The sequence below is a fragment of the Tamandua tetradactyla genome, chromosome 25, assembly GCF_023851605.1.
Source record: "Tamandua tetradactyla isolate mTamTet1 chromosome 25, mTamTet1.pri, whole genome shotgun sequence".
Classification (NCBI taxonomy): domain Eukaryota; kingdom Metazoa; phylum Chordata; class Mammalia; order Pilosa; family Myrmecophagidae; genus Tamandua; species Tamandua tetradactyla.
In genome coordinates this window covers 26,056,749-26,073,686 of record NC_135351.1, presented here as the reverse complement: position 1 = coordinate 26,073,686, position 16,938 = coordinate 26,056,749, and the positions used below count along the sequence as shown (strand labels likewise).

The 16,938-nt window shown below is 36.2% G+C and overlaps 1 long non-coding RNA gene across 1 annotated transcript in view; it reads right to left on the bottom strand.

Annotated features, from left to right (window-relative positions):
- Positions 1-204: 204 nt before the first annotated feature.
- The window catches only part of LOC143668873 (uncharacterized), a 363,984-nt gene continuing 347,250 nt past the window's right edge, over positions 205-16,938 (bottom strand). Inside the window, exon 5 of the long non-coding RNA XR_013168606.1 lies at positions 205-283. This is a non-coding gene — a long non-coding RNA (uncharacterized LOC143668873). The remainder of the gene's footprint in view (positions 284-16,938) is intronic.

Sequence of the window (16,938 nt, the reverse complement as noted above, 5' to 3'; positions counted from 1 at the left end):
TTTCCCTGTAAATATTTCACAGATCCTCACATTTGTATGAACCACAAGTTCTCTGAAGCCTTCAGGTCTCTCCCATATGGCTTATCACTATCTTGTGCACGTAAAATAAATAAATATATTTATTCAGTTAATAAAGGGGTAAATAGAAAAGAGCTCTCATGAGGGCTCTACCCAATGGCCACTGTACAAACCCAACCCGGCCATACCTCGCACACCTTCAAGGAGTGTAGTCTTCATAGATTTATGATGTGAATGGTGCCCCTTAGTCTTGCAGTTCTGGTGCCTGTTAAAAAGCTGTGAGGGAGAAGCCTGAATGCCACACTGCTTTGGAAAGATATCAAGAACCAACATTTTCTAAGTTGGTACATTTGATTTTTTCCATTATTGATACAAGAGAATCTTTACATTTAAGATTACTCTGAATATTAAAAAAATGCAACCCAACTTTCACAATTATTATCAATTTTATACTTGTGTGTGTGTGTTCTCTATATAATAGTGAGTAAATCAGTTTGAAATCAGACGGAAGACTTTGTACATGGAATAAAAGGAACCCATATCACTAAATGTATGATTGAGCTATCATTTCTTCTTTTTGTGTGTGTCAATGCAAAGCAGAGAGAAGACTAAAAAGATGGAGTGACAATAGTTTGCATCCACTATATGCACACGATTCAAGAAAAGATAGATAGGAAAAATTCCAATCACAAAATGTTAATAGGCAGTATTAAGAGGAGAAAGAACAATTAAGTTGAGTTTAATGTTTCAGTTGCCTTGAATCTGGATTTTGCCTTACCACCAAGTGGCCATGAAACAGTTCTAATATAAGGTATTTTAGTAGCAGGTTTTCAATTTGACGGAAAATATAGACTTTTTTTTCTAAAAAAATAATTTGCCTCTATCAATATAAGTTATAGAAGACCTTTTGTATTCCTGCCACCCTTTCTAATGTTCCTTTCCTCCATCATTTTACACACCAGCTATGAACTCATCATCTTACTCAGATGGATCAGGTTAAAACAAAGAAAGAGTTCCAGTTCTAATACTCTAAATTTTAAGCTTCTTGAGGGCATGGACCAATCTTAATTTATTTCCACCCCCAGCATCTAGCATACCATCTGTCAGACAATAGAAACTAAATATTTCTCTGAAATAATGAGTAACATCTATATGATTGAGAACAATGATTTACCAAAATTCAAACAAATGGGAAATTATTAAACATATTTAACAACAAAATTGTCCTGAATTTAATTTTTATTCTGTGATTCAGAAAGAATCAAAAGTTATATCTAGCCTGTATTAGTTTCCAACAGCTGCTACAGTAAAGTACCACAAACTTGGGGGCATAAAACAACAGAACTTCATTCTCTCACAGTTCTGGAAGCTAGAAATCTGAAATCCAGGTGCTGGCAGGGCTACACTTCCTCCAAAGACTCTCCAGAAGAATCCTTTCTTGCCCATTCCAGCATCTAATGGCTCCAGGCATTTCTTGGTATACCCTGGGTGTTTCTTAACTTATGACTGCATAACTTCATCCTCTCCCTTTCTCCTCATGGCCTTCTCCCCTTCTCTTCTGATTCTTTTAATGACACTTGTGATTTTATTTAGGGCCTACCTAGATACTCCAAGATGACCTCTCAAGATCCTCAATTTAATTACATCTTCAAAGACGCTTTTTCCGGATAAGGTCACTAATCACAGATTCCTAGAGTTAGGAAGTGAATATATACATATATATATATATATTCTTTTTCTGCAGGATGGAGGGGCAACATTCAATCCACTCTAAGTCAATCATCTAAATAATGGTAAATATCACAATCACATTTGGGTTATTTTAGCTTTTTGCTATCTGGAATCTTGGTGAATACTGTTAAACTTAACTTATCTTCTGGTAGTGTTTGCAGATCATTGCGAGCTTTTCAATTCTCCCCTTATCTCTAAAATGGCTTAGAATACCTCTCTTCATTCTTTAACATGGCCCAGTCTTTGAAGAGCATCTCCAGCAGTGATTAATAAAGATGAAGCATACAAGCATCTTTTGTCACAGGAGTCATTATAAATATATCACCCACCACAGCTGTCTGACTCTCAGATAAACTCTTCTCTCACCAAAACAGTAACCAACATGAGACTCTAACAAACCTAGATAATGTTTTTTGTCACTTTAAGCTATATTTACAGAAAGGCAACGACTGTAGGAAAAGAGATCTTCCAAACTGAAATAGCCCATTCCACCACCTCTCTCTATGGTGTATGCAATGGAATAACTCAACATTTGTTGATAGAGAATTATAAAACAGCCTTTGTTTTATAATATATGAATATATAAATGCAGCTAAAGCTGCATGTGTGCTTGGTAGGTTCTTTCACATCTAGGACCTTGATTTAAGAGCTGAAAGGTATCTTTTAACTTAGCATTTGTAATAACCAATAAAGGGTTAGTAAGGGGGGAAACTACGGAATAAGCAATAATGTATTCATTCATTCTCTATATATTTATGTATTCATCCATTCTGTATATATATATACATACATACATATATATATAAATATATTCTTGGTCCACATGCCAAGAAATGTGCAGCTAAACATTATACCATCAGCCTTTGTGTCCATACATAAAATGTTTTGTAAGGAATTTTCAGGTATAATCGCAACCTATTAAATGTGTTTTCTCTCCACCTTGGTATTGGTAATCTTACTTGGAAGGAACAGGATAAGGGTTCTTGCGTTATGGTCTCTGTTCAGATTTTTCTTCGTTATTATAATTTTATGGCTTTAGCGTCTATTCTTCTGCGTGAATGACTGTGTTGCAGTATTGACACAATGCTTTGGACATAATGCTTCCCATGTATTGTCTTGATAATTCTTTGGATTCCAAACTTGATAAATCTGAGCAATGCTTGTAACCATTAAGCACAAATATTTTTCAGTGCCTTGAAATTTTTGCAAATGCACCTTATCCTTCAAGCCTATGATGGGCTGATATATATAAACCTCCAATGTTTGTCCTTTGATTCAGGTGCAAAGTTCCTTCATTCTGCACCCTTCCCCAACACCCCCATCACCCTCCACTGTAACAACAGAAGGTGAAAGACCCATTAGATCATTTAGCACTTGGTATTTCTGTACTTGCATAGAAGGCAACCTCCCTTTCAGGTAAACTTCTATTCACCTATTCAGATCCAGCCAAAGAGTTCTCTCAGGCACTCCACTTAAACACCAAGAATTTACACTGATTTCTTTTTTGTTTTCCATAGGATTTATTCATATTACTGCTAAAGCACTTATCATATCCCACTGTGACCTATTTTGTGTTTCATCTAAGAGATTGAAACTCACTTGAGAAGAGAGGTTTTACCTTTATATTTGCAATCCTATTGCCTAGCCCAGTGATGGATAAGTTGTATATAAAGGTAATGAATGCTTATAAAAAAAATAAGTGAAATAATAAAACTATTCTTTCTGTCAGAAGAAGAGGAGGAAGAGGAGGGAAAGAAGATGAAACAGCTGCAGCAGCCTTTACACTTATACATTAGCCATAAAAGTGAAAGGGCAAACACTTATTTTTAACTAAGTAATCAGTTAAGAGGAATGTAGTAATCTGACTTTGAACACCAGCAAAGGATACAGGACATGGCCACAGTTCAGACAAAAAAATTTCTTCATATTTTCCACTTGGCAATCGAGTGAATGTGTAGACTGTATAACTGTGTGCCTACTTTCCTCACCCTCTTTTGAAGAATTTAGCCAGACCACAATGTCATGAATCCAGGCTGACCAATCCAGGTTAACCAGTGGGCAGATGTGAATTACCACATGCTTGGCCAAATGTTGGTAAATGCCGACTGTGCTGCTCTCCCACTGATACCCATTACAGGTTTATAGAATCAAATGCAGCTTTTCTAAGAGTTTATAATACTTTCCATGACACTCTTCATTCTTACCATATGTTGAAAGACACCTAACTTGGCCTTAGTAACCTACCTAAATATGGTGATTTAGTAGTATGAAACACTGACTTGGCATTACTAACCTATCTAAATATGGTGATTTAGCAGTATGAAACAAAGAGCCAGTATACTATTGCTTGCAGGTTGGAATAAATATTTTCTGTAAATATGAAATCCTGCTTCATGTTGGAGGCAGGTATTTTAGAACAGAGTCAACTGAATTATGTTAGATGATAGTTTACTTTGATTTCAACTGGTAGGCATAAACAAATGAACAGATTTTTCCCTGCCATCACCATTACCCTGACACAAGTCATAACACTCTGGAAAGCATTCAGCACTTAGAAGAGTATGTTTTAGAATATTAATATCTTACCTTATCTTCAAAGATTTTATAAATAATTGGAAGTTTGGGGATTATGTGATACTGGAGTTATATGAACATAGCAAGAGTCCATCACGTTATTGACACGGGACATATTTTCACCCGCAATTCTGTCAATAAATGCAAAAAAAAAAAATACAGAAGGAATATCCACCTCTGGATATCTTATTTTAGAACTTTTTGCATAGATGTTCTTTATAAACATCTTTGTACTGCCTCATGGATTCTGAAGGGAATGGTCCAGCATTTTTAGATTCTAATAGTGTTTGTCACTATTAGACAAACTGGATATCTTATTTTAGAACTTTTTGCATAGATGTTCTTTATAAACATCTTTGTACTGCCTCATGGATTCTGAAGGGAATGTTCCAGCATTTTTAGATTCTAATAGTGTTTGTCACTTTTGAACTCATTTGCAGCCATTTTTCTTAATGTTCCAAAAAACAATTTTCCTGCCTTATATACATGTGATGCAGTGTCAGGGACAAAGCCAGGCCATTTGGGGGAAGAAACATCACCTTTAAGTTGGAAGAAATATTGCTAATGATGTCATATAATTGTGAAATCCATGCTGTGAGGAGTAGACAGGAAAATGAACAGAGGGATGGAAGGGGAAGCCAGGAAGAAACACAACCTCAAGGCCCTGTGAGTACTGATCTTTGGAATATGTCATAGCAGTTAAGAACAGGGCTCTGGAGGCACATTATCCACGTTCTAATCCCCACAGTTTCTTTTTTGTGCATTGATTTTTCTCATATGCAAAATGGAGACAACAATAATACCAACAGCATCTATGAAGTTGTTGAAAAAAATAAAATAAGTAAGTAAAGAGTGACAAAAAAAGTTCCTGAGAAATAATGAATCCTTAATATGTTTCTTAGCTCACAGAGCTAGGTGAGAAGAACTGGAAATAAATGTCAGTGTTCTGTTTGATATTTTGTGACATGCAACAACTCTATTGGCAAGAGCATATAATTGCACAAAAATGTTAAAAACCCTTTAAAAGCTTATGCATGAAATATATGATCAAAATGGCAATACTTTCCTTTAAATATATGACCATCCAGTCCCTAAGGAAGCTTTTATTGAGTATTTACTATGGGCCAGGCAGTAGTGTGATGTAGTGTTGAAAGACACGCTTCCTTTCCTGCTGCCTCAGATAGCATATAGAGAAGGAAGGAGATAAACACCAGGGGCAATACTATGTGTAAATGTAATGGTAGAGCTATGTATGTGGGGCAATGGGAGTTTAGTGCATGGGTCCATAATCCATGAGTTGGGAAGAGGTAGTCAATGGGAGCTTTCTGGAGGGAGTGACAGCTCAGATATAGTCAAGTGCAGCGATTGCAAGAGACATTCAGATAGAGTGTCCCATATGTAGGGATTTCTAGAGAGATGAGGGAGGAAGAGACTTTTAGGAGCAGCAGGAAAGGTGGTATGTCTTTCAGACTGTGAGTTGAGAGGCAGGAAATGAGAAAGAGCTTTCTGTACATTAAGGAGTTTGGCTTTTAATCTTAGTAGTAGGAAGTCTTTGAAAAATGTTTATTCATCTCACTTCTGGATCAGGGGAATGGAATGGAGGAAGGCATGACTGAAGGCAGGGAAACTACTCAGTTTGCTTTTTGAGTAATCCATAATCTGGGAGAGAGCTGTACTGGTCTGAAGTAAGGCAGTGGAGCTGAGATAGTGAAGAAATAGTAGATCCATGATATATTAAGATAAAAAAGATAAGGGTTAGGAAGAAGGAAAGGATTACCCAATTGGGACAACTAGGTGGATGAATATTCCCTTCATCTAGAAGAGGAACACAGAAGGAGCAGGGATATTTATCTAAGAAGGGGCTATCTTTACATTTGTATCCATTTAGATGCATTACCTGATACAGTAATTTAGTTAACAGTCGAATATATCGATCTACTGCATGGAAGACAAGTCTGTATTAGAAATTCAGATTTAGGTGCTGTCTCATGAAGACAGTAGCTGCAGATATAAAAGCCATGTTTTCACCCAAAGAGAGTGGGTGGAACGGGAAAGAAACCAAGGAAAGGATTGGAATCCTAGGAGAACTGATCATTAAGAGATAGAAATAGGAACTTCCTGAGAGCTGTCAAGAACAGATACCAGAAAATTGGGCTAAGGTGTCACTGATACCAGAAGAAGGGACAGTTACAAAAAGGAGGGGTTATGAAATAACTGGTTATGAAAAGATATGAAATAAATGGTTATGAAAAGGATTACAAGACATAGGATTGTCCAAGGCCAAACTTGGCAGAGAAGACTAGTAGGATGAAGAATTAAACCTGTTTTTGGTATTAGCTTCTGGAAAGGCATTGACAATTTTGGTAAAGAGGTGTCATATGGGGTGGGCAGAGGTGCATGTTCACAGTGTAGGTGTGGAAATAGAAACAGAACTAGGAGTATAAGGTGCTTTTTTTTTTTAGAAATTTGGCAGAATAATAGCTAAAGGGAAATGCGTGGTACAGTGAGACTTTTGTTTCTGTTTCTGTTTTCCTTTTGACTCTTAAGTCTGGGAGAACTGAACATGTTTACCTTCTGAAAGGAAACTGCTAATGTGAGCAGCATTTCCTTTCCTTAGAGGAAAATGTGGTATAATACAGACAATAAAGGAACTGATTGTAGATAAGGAGAGGACAATGACTTTGGAAACAGATTGCTTGAGATTAGTAGCAGATTGTGGAAAGGGATGCTCATCTATGGAGAATGAGGTTGGAGGGTAAATCATTGGAAAGAAGGGTTGATTGAAATTTTACATGTAAATAAGAAGATAAGGAACCACTATAGGAAGCATCACTGATTGGCACTGCAAGCCTAGGTGGGGAGGCTTTGTAGCAGTGGCACTGATCTTCTTGATAGAATAAAATTCAGATCTTACTCATCAGCTTGGGAGTCTGATGAAGAAGATGCAATAAAGCAACACTATTTGTAAATTATGTCAGTCCTGGAATGCATAAGGAGGGTGGTATAGCTGGACTATACTTGAGGGGCAGAAGCCACATCATGTAGCATAGTTCTGGGTTTAATAGCAAATAATTTTTGGAGAGGAAGCCATATGTGCCCCAGAGTGTAGACTTCCATGAGTAATCTCAAAGAGACATGGCCATGCATACCAGGTTACAATTTACTAAGCCATACAGCAGACTAGGCTTTTTTTCAGAAACATCAATTCCTTCTGACTCAAAGGGATTGCTCCATTATGGAAAGGCAGGTCAGGACCATCAGTTTTCACCCACCTCCTTGCTACCCATCCTCAGCTGTTTACAGACAACTTATTAACCTTTTAGTGACTTAAAGTAATGTCTTTAAATTTGAGGGATTAAACCTTGTAAAATATTGTAATCACTTGTAGACTTGTCATATTAGATGTCTGTTTCACAGCCAGAAAGGACTGGATGTTCAGATGTACCAGCTTTTATGCTTTGCTTTCTATTGTTAAATGATAGCTGAGATTCATATTTTTGTCAAGTTTTCGTAAACACATTTATAGAAGCTATTGCATTTTCTTTTTTTTTCCAACAAAAGACAACATCTGCAAGAGACAGGAAAGGAGCACTGAAGGAGTAGGAGGTTCATAGATTAGGGTCCACTTATTAATGTGTATCATCTAACCAGCCACTTAATCCCTCTAGCCTCAGATTTCTTCCCTATATAAAAAAGGCTTGACTGGATCTCATTGTATCTTACAGTTCTAAAATCCTTTATAAGATAGAAATTTTACTTTGTGGTGGACAAAGTGTAGCATTAAAGTCAATGTCAAGAGCACCTGCAATCAGGGTACCGAGTAGGCTGTCCCCATGTATTCTAGAAGCCTAAAACTGACAGCAGAGTTTTACACTGCAGAAGTATAATCATCCCAACCGGCAGGTTCCATTAAGGCTTGACTTACTGCCAGGGAATTCACCTGCTGACACAGTAAAACTTCTAACTGGAAGCATTAACATTGCAATGTCAGATGAGGGGGGGATGGGGGGGGGGAAGTACTTGATCATAAATTCTACGAATGAGCATTGCTTTATTTGGGGTCCTGGCTGCAAACTCATTATTTATGCTGGGTACAGTAGGCCATCAACATATCCCACTGGGAAATTAGTTTGTAATTTAGAATCGTTTCAAAGTACAAGTGATTCTCAAGTCATTTTCGGAGGTTAAATGAGAACTCTTATTGCTTTCTGTGGGCTCAGAGGGAATTTTTACTCTATATTCCCTCCTCCCCTTGCTTCTACTATACTGTCTTGATTTTTCTTTCTTAAGTGTACTTTGGTGCTAAGACTCTCTTTTTTTGAAAGCCAGTAAATGGAATATTTGCTGCATTTTCCTGCTTGCTGGAACTTCTTAAGTACCTCAGTTTTGATTATTGCTTTTTTACTTAGGAGGGTCCTCTGAGGTTTTCATGCCCTCTGAAAATGGGATCACTTGGCTACGACTGGAGTGATTTTGGAAGGATAGGTAAGATCCACTTGAATGTCTAGTGGATCAGTCATTATTCCAGTCTCTGGGAAGACAGCCTTCTTACTACAGGGACCATGACATTGGACAAGGATTCAGGCAGGTGGTTGAGAGCAGGGAGTGGACATAGTAACTCCAGTTAATGCAAATCTGAGGTTTAACCTGATACAGCCATTCCATAAACACAGAATAAATTATTGAGATAAAAAGGATCCATTGACCTTTTCCACTTTCAGACATCCCTTTGGTTGATTCTCTCCTTTAAAACCTCCTTCAGCATTTTTTCAAAACTTGATTTCTCTAGTAAAATATTACATCCTCCCAAAGCTATCCCAACCTATCAGATTTGCCCTCAAGCCACCTGGCAGGTAATTTATAACCTGGTATTATCCTTGGGGAATGAGTAGCAATATTTTAAGTGTATCACTTTTCCTTTTAACATTTCTGGAAAGGAGAAAATAATTCATAGTGCAACGATCTTGTAGGATTTTTTTTCTTTTCCTTTCCTCTCAGTGAATGACTAAAGTGCTAAGGTCTGATATAATTAGATATAATAAACCAAAAATCAAATAGAAAATAAACCAAAGTTTTTAAGCCACATGGAGTGACTGCTTCTTTCCCTCAACAACAAGACACTTTTATCTGAGACCAGATTTCAGCACTGCTCTAATCCATTAGGAGAGTGCTTCCATAGACATGGGCCAGACAGTACACACATCAAGATTAAGTGTTTAGTTTCAAATGCATGGAATAACTAGTTTAAACACAGAAAACTACACACAAAGAGTGCAAAGAAACAATGAAAGCAAGAGATCAACAGAGTAAATACCACCTGGAAATACTAACAGTCTTAAAGGTCAGAAATCCTTGGTTAAACAGAAAGACCTATCCATTAAAAACAATCAATTACAAGATAACCTGAGAATATCACACGAAGAATTCCCTTTAAAACCAGACATTATTTAGTTAAAAGCTATTACCTATATGCTCTGGAGGTTACTAAATAAGGCAAGCTGTAAATAATAGTGACTAGAAACCAAGGAAAAAGAAGCAGAACAATAAATATATTTGGAATTGCTTAATAAAAAACTTCTACAGTAGTACAGGAAGGTTTTTTTTCCTAGTGAATACCCTGATCTGCACCCTTATGTATATTCAAGCTTTTTGGTACTTTATGGAAGGGAAATAGAACTATTTCCTAGTTCCATGGTCTGGGTTAGTCTATTTGGTTGCTAAAGGCATAAAATGTGTTCCTCAATGACAGATTATTCAAGTCTTTTCTACCATTATTTTAGTGTGGATGCCTAGTGTGAAAATAATCGTCTTTTCCTTTGCATTTTGAAGGAAGGAAGTGTTGGTTTGGCTTGCAGGTGGTTTTGTTTTTTTCTTTTTTAATGTTACATATATTTAAATTTTGTGCACCTATATTCAGCTTGACCTTTGCTTGGTAAAGAAGCAGGTGAGATAGGTGTGATACACTGACATCTAGATGTTTTACCTCTTTGAATCTTTAAGAACATTCATGGCAGATGATTTTTGTGGACAAGCCAAATTATTTCCATATTTCTCATATCTCTGACAATTCTTTTCTCTCCACTTCCATATTGTAACTTACTTTTAGATAGTATAGCAATTATTTATCATTAAAGTCCCAAATCTTTTCACAGATCTAGAGATGGACTGAGTCTATGAAAAATTCCCAACTCTAGAGAGATTATCTTATTATTAAGGCAACTTCAGAGTTTTTTGCACATTTGTTTCTGGAGATAATACGTACTTTATTAATGACAGTTTCTTTCAATGCCCCTCCCCACCCTCCAAAAAAAGACATGGGATTATTCTTTCATGACTTTTTCCTAGCACTGGAATGGCCTAATAAACAGAACATTCACATTAAATATGGGCCGCCTACCATATTTAGCTTATAAGACCTCTTTTCTCTTTATGATGTTGCCCAGCATCATTCCACAACAGAAAATATAAGGCTAACAGTCAAGTGGCTTTGTGAAAGTGCCTCACATAATATTTCTGCAGGAAGGATTCTTTTTTTCCGTATACATTGTTTGAGCAAAGGAAGAATTAAATCTCTAAAAGTCAGATTTGATTTCTAACTTCTTAGAGTTGTAATCTACTTTGGCACTGTAATGGAACCTCCTTATATGGTAGGGCTATTGTAAATTGCAAAAAAAAAAAAAAATGGAGATAATGTTTCTACCTTTATTCTCTCCCCAAAAGCCTTATTCTCAACGATATGCTTTTGCAGAGGATGCTTAGCCTAGAAAGAGGATTATAACCTAACCCTCGAAAAGAATCCCATGAAGGTAACATCTGTGTCTGGCCAACAGTTTTTAGATTATGAAAACCCAGTAAATGCTATGCCTGCAGGCAAACTTATATGAAATTCAAATACGTTATTGAAATCCATAAGAACCCAATGGTTGTCAGGGCACCAAAAGAGCTCTGGGTTAGAATTACTTCTCGTGTCTATGGGTTAGGTGACGGGCTGGCAACCCGGTTGAAGGTAAGGAATGCTCTTCTTTACATGGATATTTATCCAAATCCAAACCTAACTATAAATCAGGGGCTGACCTTTCTTATGCTCTTTGACCTTATTACCCTCCATCCAGGTACACATTTTTGTTCTCAACCCATTAATGTAATTTCTGGGAATGACTTATTTTCACATTAGTTGTAATCAGACATTTTAAAAGTTAGCTTCGTTGTCCTGAATTCTTTCACCAATGGGAAAAGAAGACAACAAGACAAACACAGACTCTTTCTAAAACACGAAGATCCAACGTCTGTGCATTTCTTCTCTCACCAGTCCTGTGGCCAGGCCTCAGGAACGCAGATATTGCACAGAATGCCTAATTATGAGGTTGTGGATGATGATCAAAGTGATTTTTGTAAAAAACTGAAATCATCAGCCCCAGAGCCTGCTGTTCTAGACATATAAACAGCGTTGAGTCTGGAAGGAATTCTGGAAGGTTGTTGTATCTGTAGTGGCAAACTGTTGAAGGAATTGAAAGAACACAGAGTGTCCTTTTCTTCATCCACTTGCTCGCAAGTTTGTCCTAGTCAGCAACTCAAGCAAAATAGCACCCTTGACTTGACCTCTTTCCCTCCAAAGTTTTGCTGCTGTGCTGTGCAGAGGGCAACATTTTTGTGAGGTTTTTAATGTTTTATTTCTGAGGGCAGAGAGCAGAGGGGAGACAGTGATACATTTCCACAACTCTGATAGGTTTGATTTCAAAAAATTTTTTTTTCTTAGAAACCTGGTGGCCCTTCCAGTATACATTTTGAAAGACCTTCTGTTTGTGTTCCCTTGGAAAAGAAAAAAAAGAAAAGAAAGAAAGTCTGTGTGTGGCACTTAGCCAGACTTGGCTTTAAAAAGTTGCTAATTTCAGATTCCCTTCTCTTCTTTAGGGCAGTATAAGCATTATGCATACAAAGCGGAGGCTTTTCTCTGCTTAGAAAACATCTGCATTCAATTAGAAGTAAACCTGAGTGCTGTGTTAATTCTGTAAAGCCAAACAAAGTCATTTTTGTTTAAACTCTTTCAGTATTGTGAGGATGAGAGGTTACGGGGTGGGATGGGGTGGAGAAGCAATGGAAAAAAACTGCTGTGTGGCCCTGGAAGTGAGATGAGGAAGCAAAGAAGGCCTTTATTTTTCCTTGAGAACACAGACCTGGAAATTTTTTTCCAAGAGAATTCTCTTCTCCAGCATTTCCTTCTTGGTGAGAGGGTGAGAAGGCGCAAGCGTCCTCTTTGCTCTAAATATACAACTTGTAAAGCAATGGAACATTCTCCGGATTCCCCCCCAAATTGATTTGACCAAATAGTTGATGTGTTTGGCAAAAGAGTAGCAGCATTTCATTTAAAATTTTTGTGGGAAGCCAAGCAAATCAAAACTACATTTAGAGTGTACTGTATGCATTTTAATTCATTTTTGTGGTTATGAAACATGATTAGTGTTTTGACCTCAAATAAACTAAAACAAAGCTTTCTATCGAAACGTAAGTCACGCAACAGACATCGGTATCGATGCCTACTTTTAGTTAACATCAGAAGCACTACTTCTCCTGAAATGTGAGTTATCTCTCCCATAGAAGGCTGCAGCTATCCACACAGGTACATCAGAATGGTGTCTATTGAAGGCTGATAGGCCCTGAATAGAAAGAGAGATTCCAGCTATTCCTTTGGGCTGACATATTATTTCTTTTCCACATCATTCCTTAAGAGTAGGACCTATTCTATCTCAGGTAAGTAAGGTCTGTGAAGACCCTATTTTTGTTTGATTGAGTTTTAAGGAATATGACTCAATCCTTAATCAGTAAGACTGACAAACTTAAATAATTAACTCCTTGCTAATCCTTATTTAAAAAGTAGGCCATGGGGAATTATTTGTGTATGTCTTATGGGCTCTAAAAATTCACTTCTTTTATATATGTATAAAGAATATATATTCTTTTATGTATTTTTACTTTATCTTTGCATTAAACCAAGGCATACAAGAGCTGAACAATGAACCAAATTTTTGGCACCATTTTGATTGGTTTTCACTAAAAATTGTACGATAATGTTATGCCAGTGATCTGCATTGAAAAGCACAGTGAGAAACAATAATATAAAATGTGCCATTATACCTACAGGGATATCTCTGTTACTTTTTTCAATGCCTTTTTTTATGAGAGGCCATGAGAGACATTTCTCAGGTTTTAGTTTGGGTTTGTGTCTGAATTATGTTTTTCTGTTCTATTTTTACTTTTAAGTCTAAAAATACCATGAATCTTGAAAGTGACAATAGTTTCCTTTTTTGCTTTGGCTGCTAAAAGTTTTGAGACCAAAATTTTGACCTACCTTTAGTAACTACAAAGCGTACATTATATATATATTTATACTTTCTGTATCAAGGGCTTTAATACAGCATCATCCTTACTTTCCTTTTACTCTGCTTCTCTCACTTATTTGTGTTTTCTTTTTCTTTTTCATGTTTAGTTTTGTGAGAGCTCACAATTCCTTGTGAAATGAGTCAGGGTATTTTTAAGTAAATAAGTAAGTAAATCTAAGTTAAGCCTTGCTATTAAAGTTCAAGCTTCTTTTTTTTGAACTTTTGCTTTCCTCCCTAATGCTGCCAAAAAATAGGCATTTAACATATTTAATTTTTGTATATTTTTAGATGTACAACTTTTTACTTTGTGTCCCTAATTTTTAAGAGAGAATAAGATGAAAAAGAGGACTTTAAATACATCAAAAGAAAATCAAGTAGAACAGCTGATATAATTAAATAATTGGCAAAAAGGACATAAAGGAATATAAAAGAAGTTAAGATTAATTGAATTTGATGGGTGATATTATGATAATGATAATTAAATAATAATATTTAGATGTTAACCAATATCATAAATGCAGACTCTGTGCAGCTGTATTCTTTCTCTTTAGGAAACAAACACAAAAAGTCTGAATAAAAATAAGAGGAATTAAATGTTAAAATCTGAAATGAACAACAGGAGAATGGTGGTATATGCTTAAATAATAGTTACCTTGAGGACATTATATTGGAATTTATTCATTACCTTCTGTGTATCTCTTTGAGTATATTCAAAGACTCCAAGTCATTTGAAACAGTGGCTCAGGAAACAGTAAAACAAAAATACAAATTTGCAAACCTGAATATTTTAAAGCTAAAATAAAATTATTAAGAATTTTTGTTAACCTCATTTTTACTTTTTCTTACATTAGTCCGAATAATTGAAAAGCAATCATATGCATTGTAAGGATTATCACCATATTTATATGTATTAAGGAAGAGTAAAACTGAAGCACAAGGGGAAAAAAAATCCCTGAAGCACAAGAGTTAGTATTAAAAAGATTTCACTTATCATCAGATATAAAAAGACAGGACTGTCTCTTGAACTACTGCTTTTTCTTTGAAAACTACTAAATTTTCTTTGATCTTTATGAAGACTAAGATGCGGATGTAAATTTTTGCCTAAATATGGAGAAGAAAAAAACATAAGGCTTAAACATAAAGCTCACTTTTACATCTGCTCCAGATGTTTATAGTTTTGAAAAGACATTCAGCATATTTGCTTATGTCATTCTAAAATCAACGAACTCCACCATCATCACTCCCCTCCTCCCCAGCAATCTGATCACATGTAAGTCCGTAAAATACTGGAACCATATAAAATATGTTTTGAACTCATTTTGGGGCACAAATCATGGCTAATGCCAAAGAACTTACTTATATATGCATCTATTTCTCTTCTTTTTACTGGAAAGGTCATTTTTTTATGAATATTCATTTTCCCTCTTACTTATTTCTTACTGAAATTAAAGTTCTGTTAGTGATCCCACAAAAATCTATTTATGGTGCCTTTGGTTCATGGCTAAATATATCATTTAGTTCTGTCTCATTGTGTCTTTTGAGTCGGCATGCCCAGCAACCTCACTTACTCTCACATCCATGAGTTCATTTGCAAGAAGGAATTTGTCACTGAGGTTGAATTGTGGGAATGGGTCAGGTGGATGTTTCCCCAACCCTTAGGAAGAGAAAAAATATGATGGTACCATATCAAGGACTTCTTTTTGTTTTGTGACACACAGTAGCAAGTATCTTTTTACCTACCCACTTGAAAGATGGGATACTAAATGGGGAAAGCCATTTCTTCTTAAGAAGCATTGTGGCTCCAGCACTGGGAAGACTAAGTTTGGGCTAACCTAACTTAGGTTAGCGACCTAAATGCAAATCACTGCATTTCTAGTGATTTGGCCAAGATGTTATCAGCAAAGATTAGGAGCCTCTTCAAGTGGTTTCTTGTACAGTGCCTACCCTCAGTATAGCAGAATTTGAGTCGTCCTTGGAAAACTGAGAAACAAAGTGGAGGAAAATTTGAGGCATTGGGTCATAGAATTCAGGTGAGGACAATGAACCAGAGAAATTTGAGATTCTGTTCACACGGTACTCTATTAATAACCACCATGCTTGTAGGAATAAATGAAAAACGAATACATTTTTCAGTGGGTTATTATTCAGCTATAAAAAGGAAAAAAAATACTGATATGCTGTTTTAGTTTTCTAGGCTGGTTAAAGCAGACATCATAAAATTGATTGGCATAAACAATGGGAATTTATTATCTTACAGTTTGAGGCCAAAAAAAGAAAATGTCCAAATCAAAGCGTCATCAAGATGATGGTTTCTTTCTGAAGACTGGCTACTTGGCTTTTCTTGGCTCTTCTGCCACATGGCAAAGCATATGGTGGCATCTGTTTGTTTCTTGCTTCTCTTCTGGTTGCTGCCAGCATCTTAACTTCCATGGCTTTTTTTCTCTCTCTCTCTGTGTTCATTCTCTTTATAAAGGATTCCAGAAATAGGATCAAGTCCCATCCTAAATGAGGTGGGTCACACCTTCACTGAACTAGCTTCATCAAGCAATCCTACTCACAATGGGATTTATACCCACAGGAATGTATTAACTTTAAGAACATGTGTCTCTGGGTACCTAGAGCTTTAAACCACCATGTGCTATAATATGAATGAACCTTGAAGATAGCATCCTAAGTGAAAGAAGTCAGATGCAAAATGTCATGTAGTGTGTGATGTCATTTATACATAACATGCAGAACAGAAAAACCCATGGAGAGAGAAAGCAGATTGGTGATAGCCAGTTTGGAGGGAAGGAAGACTAGGAAGTGACTGCGTAATGGTCACAGGAGTTTCCATATGGGGCTAGGAAGTATTTTGACACTAGATAGAGGTGGCAGTTGCACAACATGGTGGATGTACTAAATCACTGAACTGTACATTTTAAAATAGTAAATTTTATGTTATGTGAATTTCTGCTGATTTTAAAAAAGATTTGGCTTGTTTAAGTAATATAAAGTCTTTATAACAAAGGAAGTATTAAACACCCACATTTTTCCATCTTTTATTTTATCCTTTCTTTCCCTTGCTTGATTCTAACTCCCATACTTAAAAAAAAAATCAAAGGATGTTTTCCAGATATCTTATCAAGTTATTATCATAAAGGAGGATATCAGGAAATTCTTCTTTGTTCTTCATCTACTGTCATAAAGCAAATAAAATGTCATTTTATTTTATTTTGTTTTATTTGAGAAGAGGGTC